This window comes from Dreissena polymorpha, chromosome 12 (assembly GCF_020536995.1).
Source record: "Dreissena polymorpha isolate Duluth1 chromosome 12, UMN_Dpol_1.0, whole genome shotgun sequence".
NCBI classification, from domain to species: domain Eukaryota; kingdom Metazoa; phylum Mollusca; class Bivalvia; order Myida; family Dreissenidae; genus Dreissena; species Dreissena polymorpha.
In genome coordinates this window covers 22,946,780-22,959,540 of record NC_068366.1, presented here as the reverse complement: position 1 = coordinate 22,959,540, position 12,761 = coordinate 22,946,780, and the positions used below count along the sequence as shown (strand labels likewise).

At 33.6% G+C, this 12,761-nt stretch overlaps 1 long non-coding RNA gene across 1 annotated transcript; it reads right to left on the bottom strand.

Annotated features, from left to right (window-relative positions):
* Positions 1-5,275: 5,275 nt before the first annotated feature.
* LOC127854174 (uncharacterized) lies at positions 5,276-12,754 on the bottom strand. Its single transcript, XR_008036948.1, has 2 exons — positions 8,832-12,754; positions 5,276-8,672 (listed from the first exon to the last, which is right to left on the bottom strand). It is a non-coding gene; the product is annotated as an uncharacterized LOC127854174 (long non-coding RNA).
* Between the last annotated feature and the right edge of the window lie 7 nt (positions 12,755-12,761).

Here is a 12,761-nt window from a genome sequence, read left to right as displayed (position 1 = left end):
CTAAACAAAAACAATGTAGTTGTGATTTATGCACAAAGATCACCACTGTCGCTTTGAATATATTTACAGAATGTTTCCGTATTTTAACAACTTGTTTAATGAATACATGCGTGTCAGTGGGTTCTTTTATACACTTTAAACACCTTAATACACGCAGTCACATTTGATGCAGGTAAATATATTGTTGAAAAAGGGCGTAAAATAAACAAATCATGCCATAACATTTTAATTTTCTAATTGCTTTTGTTGTAAGAAAACAGCAGTTTGTTGAAGTTGCGTGTTTTTCTAGACAACTTCACTTAGCAATGCCCTATAAAAGTTCAATCCTTTATTCTGAAAACTAGAAATACTTCTAACTTGACGTTTGGAAAATCGGATTTATAGTTGTGATGCATGCTATGTTATTTCCTTAAAGTCATCAAAGTAACAATGTAATAATTATAATGATTCCTTTATGATAGCTATCCAAACGAATTTAATGTTATCAGCGCTTTGATAATGAATGATGTTTTATGAGCCTATATATATGCCTCATGTTTAAAAGTGATTCATATCAAACATTACGTGTTGACCATTTTTCGTTTCAAGGCACAAGTTTTGAAATATCAATATTGCTGTTATTAACAAATTACATATATTTACAACATGATATGAACATAAGGAATCTCTTTGGCGCTCTGTAAAAATTACGCGCGTTCATTAAGACTCTAATTACCGCGATGGCATATTGAGAGTGTATAAGAGCGAGTTGTCTTTGAAAATGGTAATTCGTGATTTGCATCTGAAAGAGTACAGATTACTGAAGTGAAATAATAATCATATATCCACGTTGAAGACAGAATGTAGTTATGTATGTTGAGTAATTGTGGATTGGAACATTATTCCGGTTAAAGAAGTGATCGATACAAATTATTATTTGCTGTGTAAACTAGTTAAGAAGATTATCATCCATTGTCATTGATCGAATATCACTATTTCTCATAGAGGTGTCAATCCGTCTCTCTCTCTCTCTCTCTCTCTCTTCTCTCTCTCTCTCTCTCTCTCTCTCTACTCTCTCTCTCTCTCTCTCTCTCTCTCTCTCTCTCTCTCTCTCTCTCTCTCTCTCCTCTCTCTCTCTCTCTCTCTCTCTCTCTCTCTCTCTCTCTCTCTCTCTCTCTCTCTCTCTCTCTTTGTGACTCTAAAACTCCATTGTGCACATGTGATAATGACAATTTGTTAGTGACACAGCTAAATCGATTAAAAGCAATATATAAACCATTTTACATATTCTGCAATCGTATATAATTTGCATTATTTTTCAGCATTATGACTTAACGTGTACCGGAAACTGTTCTTTCTAAACAAATCATTCAGCTGATAGTAGCTGGTCAATGCTTGTGATTATCGAATGCAAGTCAAGAAAGACTTTTAGCGCCCTCACCGACCGTCTAGGGTGTCCCAAAAGACTTATAATTATTAGCCAACACTGTTGGGCTTATGTTGCACATCATTTTTTAAATTAGAGTTTAAATGATGTGTTTTTTCTGACAATTTAAAAATAAATAAATAAACAATAAGAAAACAACCATTTTATTTTCTTGTTTGTATTAAAGAAGTTTCAAGACTCAAATCGTGCTTTTATTCTAATAATAGTGACTTCCATGCAACTAAACATCGATAGAAAATTCACAGCATTTGTTAACACACAAATTATCCAATCTGTTAATAAGTTCCGACATAAGTTAATTTATTTTGAGTTTCTTTTCACTTCTGCATAGCTTTTTAAATGATGTTGTTATTTTTTTCAAAACGGTATATTCCTATCTTTCCAAGCATCTCATGATTTTTTGGAAAGTAAAAATAAAAGATTGCAGGTTTTTTGCGCACGCGTTACTTTGTGCATTAACAGACTATTTCTAGGGGAAAAATGGCAGCAAGACAAAACGGCTTCAAATAAAACCAGTTATTCGTAAACCATTTTTTGTGTGGTTGTTATTTTAAAAGTATAAGTAAAACTATGAAGCCAAATTGTTCTAATTAGAATTTTAAATGGCGTCCAAAATGTCATCACGTACTTTTCAAGCTTATTGTAAAGTTTGAATTGTTGAATCTGGTATATGCCGAATAGATAGTGAATTCTGATCGGTTAAATATCGTACTTGCCGTTTGTACTCGTATTTGGCCGAGTCTTGTGATATATTGGCGAGGTTCAGGCTCTATCGGACTAACAAGTTAACAAGATTTTCGTCAAATATTGTAAAGACAATAACGTATAGTTCTTTGTGTTTTTAGGACGTCCTGCGTATTCGCCATGGTTTCCAATCACAAACTATATATATATATATATATGCCATACGATACGTTTACATATTATTGATGGTTTGTTTCGTTTCTGTAATGCAATTATTGAGTACAAGAAGTTTAGTCTGACGAGTGTAATAGTCAATCTTTACAATTAATCACTCACAAATCACTCACAAATTGTGCACATACTTTGCGTTGAAACCATGTAAAACTGATTGTCCAAAAGTAATGACGAATCTATAAACTTAAAAAATATATCTTGACATATCATTTTAATAAACTATTATAAAATATACTATGACTACTACTAAAATATACTATTTTGTCAGTTAGATTATTATTATTTCTAACTATTACTTATTTCATCTGTAATACATTTATTTGAATGCGTTTTTGCCGCTTATCGTATAAAAATTATTATCACAAGAATGTGCATAAACTATGCATATAATTAGACAGATTACCGTTAAACTACAATAAGCGTTTTTAAATTTCGGTCACTTAAAATTACAGCACACAAACATAATTAAAATGTATTGGTTTTGGAGCCAAAAATGATCTTAATTCTTACTTATCCCTTTGGGGACCGTTTCAATAAACATTGTAGTACACATTTTACGATACGATACATTTTTCATAGATGCATAATTGCTTAAGTCCAGATTATATAATTATATATTTTCATTCATTTATTAATTTTCATTGGCATCTCTCACGACGTATACTTTAGATGAGCATGGTGAGTTAGTTCGTCTACGTATTTCTATTACAAAATTCTCTCGTAAGTTAATATTGTCGTACGATCGTTTATGAAACGGCCCCCTGATTGTTAAGAGTGTCCCGCGTAACTTACAGTTAGATATTCAAAATACGTTAATTCATATAACCTGATACTGCAGCGAAAAAGGACGTCAAGTTAAAGCTTATGTCCGCAATTTATAAAGGTACCTTTATATGGTAAAAAGCCAATAATGCATATTTATACGGAGTACTTAAAAAAGTAAATTAAAAAAAATGCACGCAACGGGTCAACAAAGATACATTAAAAACAACAACAAAGAAAGAAAAAACAACAACAGAAAATGCTATCTAGTCACGATGTTCATAGTCTCATAATTATGTTAGTATTAAAATATCTTTTTAGAAATCCACTGGATAATAAACCGATAAGACATGTAGTCTTCGCCTTCTTTTACCTATATGTTTGCTTGATACCAATAAAGACATTACCATAACATCTATACACGGATCATACATAATGCATGTTTTTTTATGAACTTGAAATGCTTCACAATTCTAAAAAAAATTCTGTACTTAGAGATGTGTTTATTACAATACCTTGCACAAAACTACACAACAACGGTAAAATACATGTAGTAAACTCCGTAATTGATACACGTAATTTGATTCACGTATGGCAAGCTCTTGACCCGGAGATACATATCGGACTCCGGTATTTTCTGCAGTGACTGTAAATTCTTTGTTGATGTTTTTGTTTTAGGATTGCCGCTTATGTTGGCTCCTCGCACGTGGAATGCTCCCTCCCATACCCATCCCGTTCTACTTATGTTCGTACGGATATTGATGGCGGGAAAGTTGAGGCCTTAATTGACCAAGATGAATGAGGTTTTGTACAAATTGGTTTTCCCTGTGCTTTATACGTTATTTTTTGCTCACTTCTTAAGAAACTATTGTATTTTTATCAAATTTGCTGTAATAAAATATCAAATGAATGGCAGCAATGGTTGTAAACTAACCAGAACCTTTAAAGTACTCAGCTGTGATTTCTTCAGAACAAATGTTCTGACCAAATTTCATGAAGATTGACTTAAAATGTTCATTTTAAAGTGTGATAAGCTTTCCTTTAATTTGACCCCGCGCCCTAATTTTTTTACCTCACATGACCCAGTTTCATACGCTGTCGAAATACATGTATCATTCGGACCATTCTTCTAACCAAGCTTCATTCAGGTCGGACAATACATGCATGTGGCCTCTAGAATGTTAACAAGGTAAATGTTGATGATGCATGATCCACGACCATTATTATATGTATTATCGAATTGTCTTAGAAAATATATCTTTAAATAAAACATGATATTTGCTGATGTTTTATTTTATCACATGAAAACAATAGGGATTATAAATTGTGTTTAATTATGTTAATCAAAATTGCGTTTTGTTCATATATAAATAAACAAAATATATTTACTTGATTGTTTACTTAGTCTTCGTTTTTTTATCTTTTATCTATCAGTAAGAAAAAAACGTGATCATACGCGTAGCATGAAATACATCAATTGGTAAACAATTGGCAACTTTGATCTGCTCCACCTTAGCATGAAAGGCGTAAAAATTAACTTTCCATCGATATATACGAATGAGACTAACAATTAAACATGAACATTTACAAATTAGTAAAACAATAATACCACAACTCATTCCTTTTGTATTACTTTAAAATAAACTATTTTTTGTGTGTTTTTACTAGTAACCAATTTGCATTAAGTGTCATAATTGCCGAGACATAGACCATTGGCTTACTGCACTAATAATTATAATACCATGTTGAGTACGTGATCCCCACGTGTCATCTTAAAATAATGACCTTACTATGCACAAACGGGTCACTAAGTGGTCCAGTGTTCATATAATATTATGATCTAAAAGAACAATCTTTTCGACAAGGTAGGAATACGTCGATTACCAGTTTCGATGATAGAACACAAGTCTTAATGCATTGTTTCTCATTAGCGACTTGATATCCGCCTTAATTGACAATGTGAAACTTGTCTGTTCAGAACACGACTAATTTAAATACTAGGTTAAGAACATCTCGAAATTTAAGAGTTATTATTCCATTTAAACAAAAATGTTAAACATGAATAACATCCTTGATCTTTTTACATAAATATAATGCACAAGAAATGTAGCAGAAAAGAACCTCAGGCAATAACACTCTCACTCAAGTTTATAAAGCGAATACAACATAAACAGAGAATATATTTATTTTCAGATGTGTTGTTATGACGTTTCAAGGAATACAATCATACAATAAACATCAACAATTTCATTGATTACGCTTTTGGTATTCACTTAGTGTTAGTATTTTCCAAAAAAGGCGATCGACGTTATCTACAAAAAGATGATAATATGGGAACATCTATTTCAGTTCATGTTATTTCATTAATATATTATTTAATGAAAATCTAATTAGGACCAACAGCTGTGACAGCGTGCTCGACTTATCCAGTTTTTGTCAGAGTTTCCGGCGATTTTTTCTAAAATGTCATCAGTTGGATCTGACGGCAGCGAGCCGATTATAGACGTCCAACCCAGCACTGCCGTATGTTATGGTCTAAATATGCTGCATTACAATAGCTAAAGAAATTATCGGATTATTATGCCAACATCATATATATTGACCTTGATCACAACCGTCCCATATATATTCCCTCGATATAAGAATTCTCTATATCCAATTTCATTATAATTATTAAGGAGAAACAATTTCAAAATGTACATGTACTAACAGAGACCTTTACCCGTACACCCCAGATCCGATTCCATGCTATATCTAGATATAAGGCTGTAGGCTCAATACAATAGCTGAATTTGTTATTGGATTATTTACCCGAAGTCATGTATCTATATTTTGTAACAGTGACCTTGACCCCATCGGCAATATAAAATGAAGTTTTGATAGAACTCATCTATGTTTGCATTTACATTACAATACATGTATCTAAATTTGTTTTGAGTAACTAAGCAGAATCCATGTTCTCTATTCTAAGTAATGGTGGCATGACCCTGATGACTTCACGTATGTCACATGCAACAATTGCAATGACTAGAAATTAGGTATTTATAATTTAGTTGAATTACCCATCGCTTAATATATTCTTGAGTTTTTAGCAGAGTTAATGTTTCTTTATCTCTTTAACTAACAATGACTTTGAAACCACCCACCTTATTTGCAATCAAAAACTAGGCCTGATACAAAGTATAAAATTTCATAGCAATAACTCACTTTGTTATAGAGATATTAATTCGAATCCCTTTCTGCTATTTTAGTAACAGTTACCTTAACCTCTCCCTCACAATGCTTGACCTACACGGTCATATCTATATAGGGAATACATTTGACACGTAAAAATGATATACTTTAAACCATTCCTGAGAAAACACTTCATCAAGGAACTTTATCTTGCTCATTTTTAAAGATGCAAATTTCAAAGAATAAATATGCCTTTAATCTTGACAAATGTGAAACTACAGTTACCATACTTGGCGTATGGGGTCATATTAATTAATATTGGGGATAAATACATGTAAGCTTGAATGAAAACCCTTCATTTTTAAGAGCAGGCTTATCAAAAAACTTTCAAATTAAACTCTGTATAAAAACAAAAACACCATAATAAGAAATACATTTATATATAATAAGAAACACACATTTTTACACATATGAAAATTATTAATAAAACTGTAGATCTTAACATTTTATAATGCATTATTTCCTTCGTACACAAATAGCATATACCAGGAAAAGGTGCATGTTGTGAGAGCTGTAAACAAAAATATATCACACTTGTTAAACATCTCATAAATTTGTTAATTTATTGTGTGATTGTCCGTTCAAGGATTGCCGTGATAAAACAGTGATTGCAACATTCTCGCTTTTAAATTTGAAAAATAATATATTTTGTACATACTCATTACAGTTTGTATATCTTACAAAATACCAGAGGGGGGAGGGGGGGGGGGGGGGAGCTTGAAGAGTCTTTATACAACTGAAGAATGTCTGCTCATATAATATATATATATTAAATGTTAAAATTTCAATGTGTTATATGTTAATAACAACAAGAGAGGCACAACGGCCCTATGTTGCACACCTAACAAACACTGCTTTTGTTTCATACAAAACGCAGTACATCACTCAATAATTAAATTTCTTAACAAGAGTGTCAGAAAGATTTTTCATAGATTTAACCATGTGACCTCCCATTTGACCCCACTTATCCTAAAATCGAACAAGACCAACATATTGCAAATATAATCACCATGACCAAGTTAACATTAACATTCAATCATATATGTGGCTTTTGGAGAACAACAAAAGTTTTTTTTTACATATATTTTAGCTAATTACCTAGTTGCTTGACCCTACGTGACCCAGAATCTAACTTGACCTTGATATTGCGAATATAAACATCTAACCAAGCTTTTCATCAGTATTGAATCTGGAGTAGAATAAAGTTTTTTTGGTTTTACCTGTTTGCCAAGTTGTTTACCCCACTTGAACCAATGATTCAAACTTGGTCTGGATTTTGTCAAGATAAACATTCTGACCAAGATTTATCAAGAATGAGCCACAACGGTTGCTCTAGAGTGGTAACAAGCTAATTTTTCACACAGCACGATTACGGACTCCACACAAAGACCTTTCGCAATTGTTCACCTTAAGCACTTCATATTCCGGCTTGGATAAAATATGCATCATAGTTCAATGTACATACATTTACAAAATTGGAATTAAAACATATGCATGAATCAAATAACAAGAGCTGTCTCCATAGAAAGACATGCCACCGAAAAACGATTTGATAGTCATGTAAGACAGCTAAATAACAGAACAAATTTTCGTAACCTAAATGCCGACCCTAACTTTAAGGTCATGGCCACAGTAGTCAAGATTTTTGTGTGTCTGGAAAGGTCTTTTCCATATACACATGCATACCAAATGTGAAGGTTATACTTCAAGAGACAAAGAGTTATATTAGCATTTTTCAAAACCTTAACACAGGCACAAGGGTTAAGGTCACAGGGTCAAAATGTTTTTGGTTATTGAAAGGTCTTGGGCAGATACACATGCAAACCAAATAAAAAGGTTACAACTCAAACCTTAACGCAGATTTCGAAACCTAAACACAGCAGTATGTTCAAGGTCAAAGGGGTCAAAATTTGTGTGGGTATGAAAAGGCCTTGTCCATATACACATGCAAACCAAGTATAAAGGTTACATCTGAAGCGACATAGAAGTTATGAGCATTTTTCGAAACCTAAACGCAGATTTCAAAACCTAATTCGGGACCCTAAGTTAAAGGTCAAGGTGAAAGGGGTAACAATTTGTGTGTGTATGGAAAGGCCTTGTCCATATACACATGCATAACAAATATGAAGGTTACATCCGAAGCAACATAGAAGTTATGAGCATTTTTCGAAACCTAAACGCAGATTTTGAAACCTAAACGCGGACCCTAAGTTCAAGGTCAAAGGGGTCAACATTTGTGTGCGTATGGAAAGGCATTGTCCATATACACATGCATACCAAATATGAAGGTTACATCTGAAGCAACATAGAAGTTATGAGCATTTTTCGAAACCTAAACGCGGATTTTGAAACCTAAACGCGGACTCTAAGTTCAAGGTCAAATGGGTCAACATTTGTGTGCGTATGGAAAGGCATTGTCCATATACACATGCATACCAAATATGAAGGTTACATCTGAAGCGGCATAGAAGTTCTGAGCATTTTTCGAAACCTAAACGCAGATTTCAAAACCTAATTCGGGACCGTAAGTTAAAGGTCAAGGTGAAAGGGGTAAAAATTTGTGTGTGTATGGAAAGGCCTTGTCCATATACACATGCATACCAAATATGAAGGTTACATCCGAAGCGACATAGAAGTTATGAGCATTTTTCGAAACCTAAACGCAGATTTTGAAACCTAAACGGGGACCCTAAGTTCAAGGTCAAAGGGGTCAACATTTGTGTGCGTATGGAAAGGCATTGTCCATATACACATGCATACCAAATACGAAGGTTACATCTGAAGCGACATAGAAGTTATGAGCATTTTTCGAAACCTAAACGCAGATTTTGAAACCTAAACGCGGACCCTAAGTTCAAGGTCAAATGGGTCAAAATTTGTGTGCATACGAAAAGGCCTTGTCCATATACATGTACACATGCATACCAAATATGAAGGTTACATCTGAAGCGACATAGAAGTTCTGAGCATTTTTTCAAAAAAAAGTGTGACAGACAGACAGACAGATGGACAGTGCGATCACTAAATGCCCACCTTCGGGGGCATACAAATAATCTCTTAAGCCCTCCTTTAAAAATCATGTACGTATTATCATAGCTTCAACCAAATACATGTTATAACATGGATATATAAAAAGCTTTAAATTTACAAATACCAATCTTCATCATTAAACACAAACTAATGGTGCAAATTTGATTATGTCACAGAGACTTAACTATAATAGAAGGGTACGTGCACAATAAATGTTACTACCAATCATAATACTACATTTGTTTCAATGTGGATTATATACAATAAGCATTACACGCACATAGAATGGTGCAAACACATTAAAACAAACAATTGATAATGTCATTATTAAGCTACACAATCTAGAAGACAACAGCAAGCAATGACCTACACGTACATACTTGTCATGCCTCTCAGCTTTCAAGTTGGCTTTACATTCCACAATCAAACAACACTTTTCATTTAATGCTTTCCAGTTGTTTATAGACAAATATTAGTGCATTAAAACTGATCATCCACTGTTTCAAACAGTGAAAATGAAAATATCAATAATTTTCACTGATTCACTGTGAAATGACTCGATTTTTAACATAATGACGTCATTATTGAAGCAAATTTCTCCCGTTAAATCTTTTAACAATGTAAATACAAGCTGACAAAAGCACAAAATTAAAAGAAAATTTGTTGGATTCAGTGAAGTAGCGAATTTAATTCATTCGTGATCATAGACAAAATATATATTCACTCGTGATCATAGACAAAATATATATTCAATCGTGGCTGCTCCACTCGTGAAAATATTATTTTCTATGATCGCTTGTTAATTCAATCGATATTCCAACAAATTTTACAAATATTCTCTATATATTATTTAGCAATAAAAACACTATAAACTAGAAATGGCGCGGCAGAAGCTGACGCGTATCCCCACACCGTATGTTTGACCCAGGGGCGCCCCAGGGTTGGTAATGGGACCACGCATAGTTGAGATTGACCGTATTGTCATAAGAGAAGTTCAGTATCAATTAGAAGTGAATCGGTGTAGAAATGAAGAAGTTATAGTAAAAGGCAATTTTGGGTGGGTGTGGCCTATGTGGGCGGGGCGCCCCAAGGTTGTTAATGGAGCCATGCATAGTTGAGATTGACCATATTGTCATAAGAGAAGTTCAGTATTAAATAGAAGTGAATCGGTGTAGAAATGAAGAAGTTATAGTAAAAGGCAATTTTGGGTAGGTGTGGCCTATGTGGGCGGGGCGCCCCAGGGTTGGTAATGGGGCCATGCATAGTTGAGATTGATCGTATTGTCATAAGAGAGGTTCAGTATCAATTAGAAGTGAATAGGTGTAGAAATGAGGAAGTTATAGTAAAAGGCAATTTTGGGTGGGTGTGGCCTATGTGGGCGAGGCGCCCCAGGGTTGGTAATGGGGCCATGCATAGTTGAGATTGACCGTATTGTCATAAGAGAAATTCAGTATCAATTAGAAGTGAATCGGTGTAGAAATGAAGAAGTTATAGTAAAAGGCAATTTTGGGTGGGTGTGGTTTATGTGGGTGGGGCGCCCCAGGGTTGGTAATGGGGCCATGCACAGTTGAGATCGACCGTATTGTCATAAGAGAGGTTCAGTATCAATTTGAAGTAAATTGGTGTAGAAATGAAGAAGTTAATGTAAAATAACCTAAAAAAAATGAGTGAAAATCTCTGACGCGGCCCCACCCCAACCCCCATAACTTTTGACCCAGGGGTCAGATCAAAATTACAAATAGTGCAGGATCGCACATATGCTCATAGCTACCATGTGTGTAAATTTCAAGGTTCTAGTGTTAATAGTGTAGGAGGAGACAGTGGCCAGGACGGACGGACAGACGGCAGAGATAACCACAATATCCCCACGCTTATAAAAAAGCGTGGGGATAATAAATATGCTGTGAATATAGAAGTTGCCTGTATAATACAAAATTATATATTTGAACAGGACTGAGGAAAGGCAACGTTCCCTGAATGAAAGCATGTGGTAATGGTGCAAGACAAATGTGGGTTAGCTTAATCTGGTAAGGTAGGTCAACTTTGTGTTTCCATCCACTAAGTGGAGATCGAATTGACAAAACTAAGCCTGGGTGCAATTTCATGTCGATAAGTGTCATAACACTAGCTCGATTCATTAATTAGTAAGTGTTTTTTTAATTTAGTACCTGTTATTTTACCCAAACCAAATCATATGCATTTCCGAAGTCTAGATAAAATGCATGTTTGTATTAAGTTACATCATACAGATGCTTTAATCTAGTCTTTGTCAGAAACTAAAAAAATAAATTTGGAACATTTACCATGACTTCAACCCAATCCACCTTACATGTAATTCCAAAGAAACCCCGATATAAGGAGTCTGTAGCAATAGGTATGGACTTATTGGTCTGAACTTTTTTAACGTTGACCCCAATCCACGCTATGCAATTCATTACCAGGTCTCGATATATGGCTTCAGTGTTTAAAGTTTTCCTAAAATAAACGTATCTATTTTGTTCTCGAGAGCCAAAACCAAAAGTTGTTGCAACAAAAATGTGTGTTTTCACAATTAACACAACACAATCATTGAATAATTGTGAATACTGAAAACACATTCTTTAAATGTGTTTTGAGATCTATCTACTTGTATGATCTCAAACGAATACCGCTTTAATCTATGGATTTGGCTCCACAAAATGACGAAATAGGATTAATTTACATTAAGCAATAACTTCATAGTGATGATGTCCACAGTATCGTTTTTTGGAAGTACAGATAAGTATTAAATATATATTTCCCAAGTTAAGATTTACATCTCAGATGTATTAAATAATATAAATAAATGAAAAACATAAAACCAAACGGAAGAAAAGACAGGATGAGAACTGTTGGACATCGGCAGAAACAATTTCGAAACCCTAATGTGTAACCAAAAGTGGTGCCATTTTATTCCACAATAAATCCAGTATTCATAAATGTACATATTTACAATTAAAAATTTAATTAAATAATAATGTTTCCTGTTTTCAAATTACATATTAAAGGAAACACTTTCATATTTTACACATAACACTATAAGTTTGTTTAAAAAGTAATACAGCTGGCGCGATTTAAAAAGAAATATATAAACAATTACTTGCTGTAATATGCAAACCTTTTTCTTCATACCAATTGCAGTATAACTATATAAACAAGAGCTGTCAGAAGACAGCACGCTCGACTATTCAAAGTGCTTGACAGTATTATGTAAGCTATCATGGGGAAATTGTTCATATTCAATAAGGTCAAGGTAACAAAGTCATATTCTAACTGAAAGAGAACAATAATTGAAACATATTGATATTTAAAATAAAATAATCAAAATAAATATTTGTTGTTTTTTTTAACCATGTTTCTTTTTTTTCTTTTC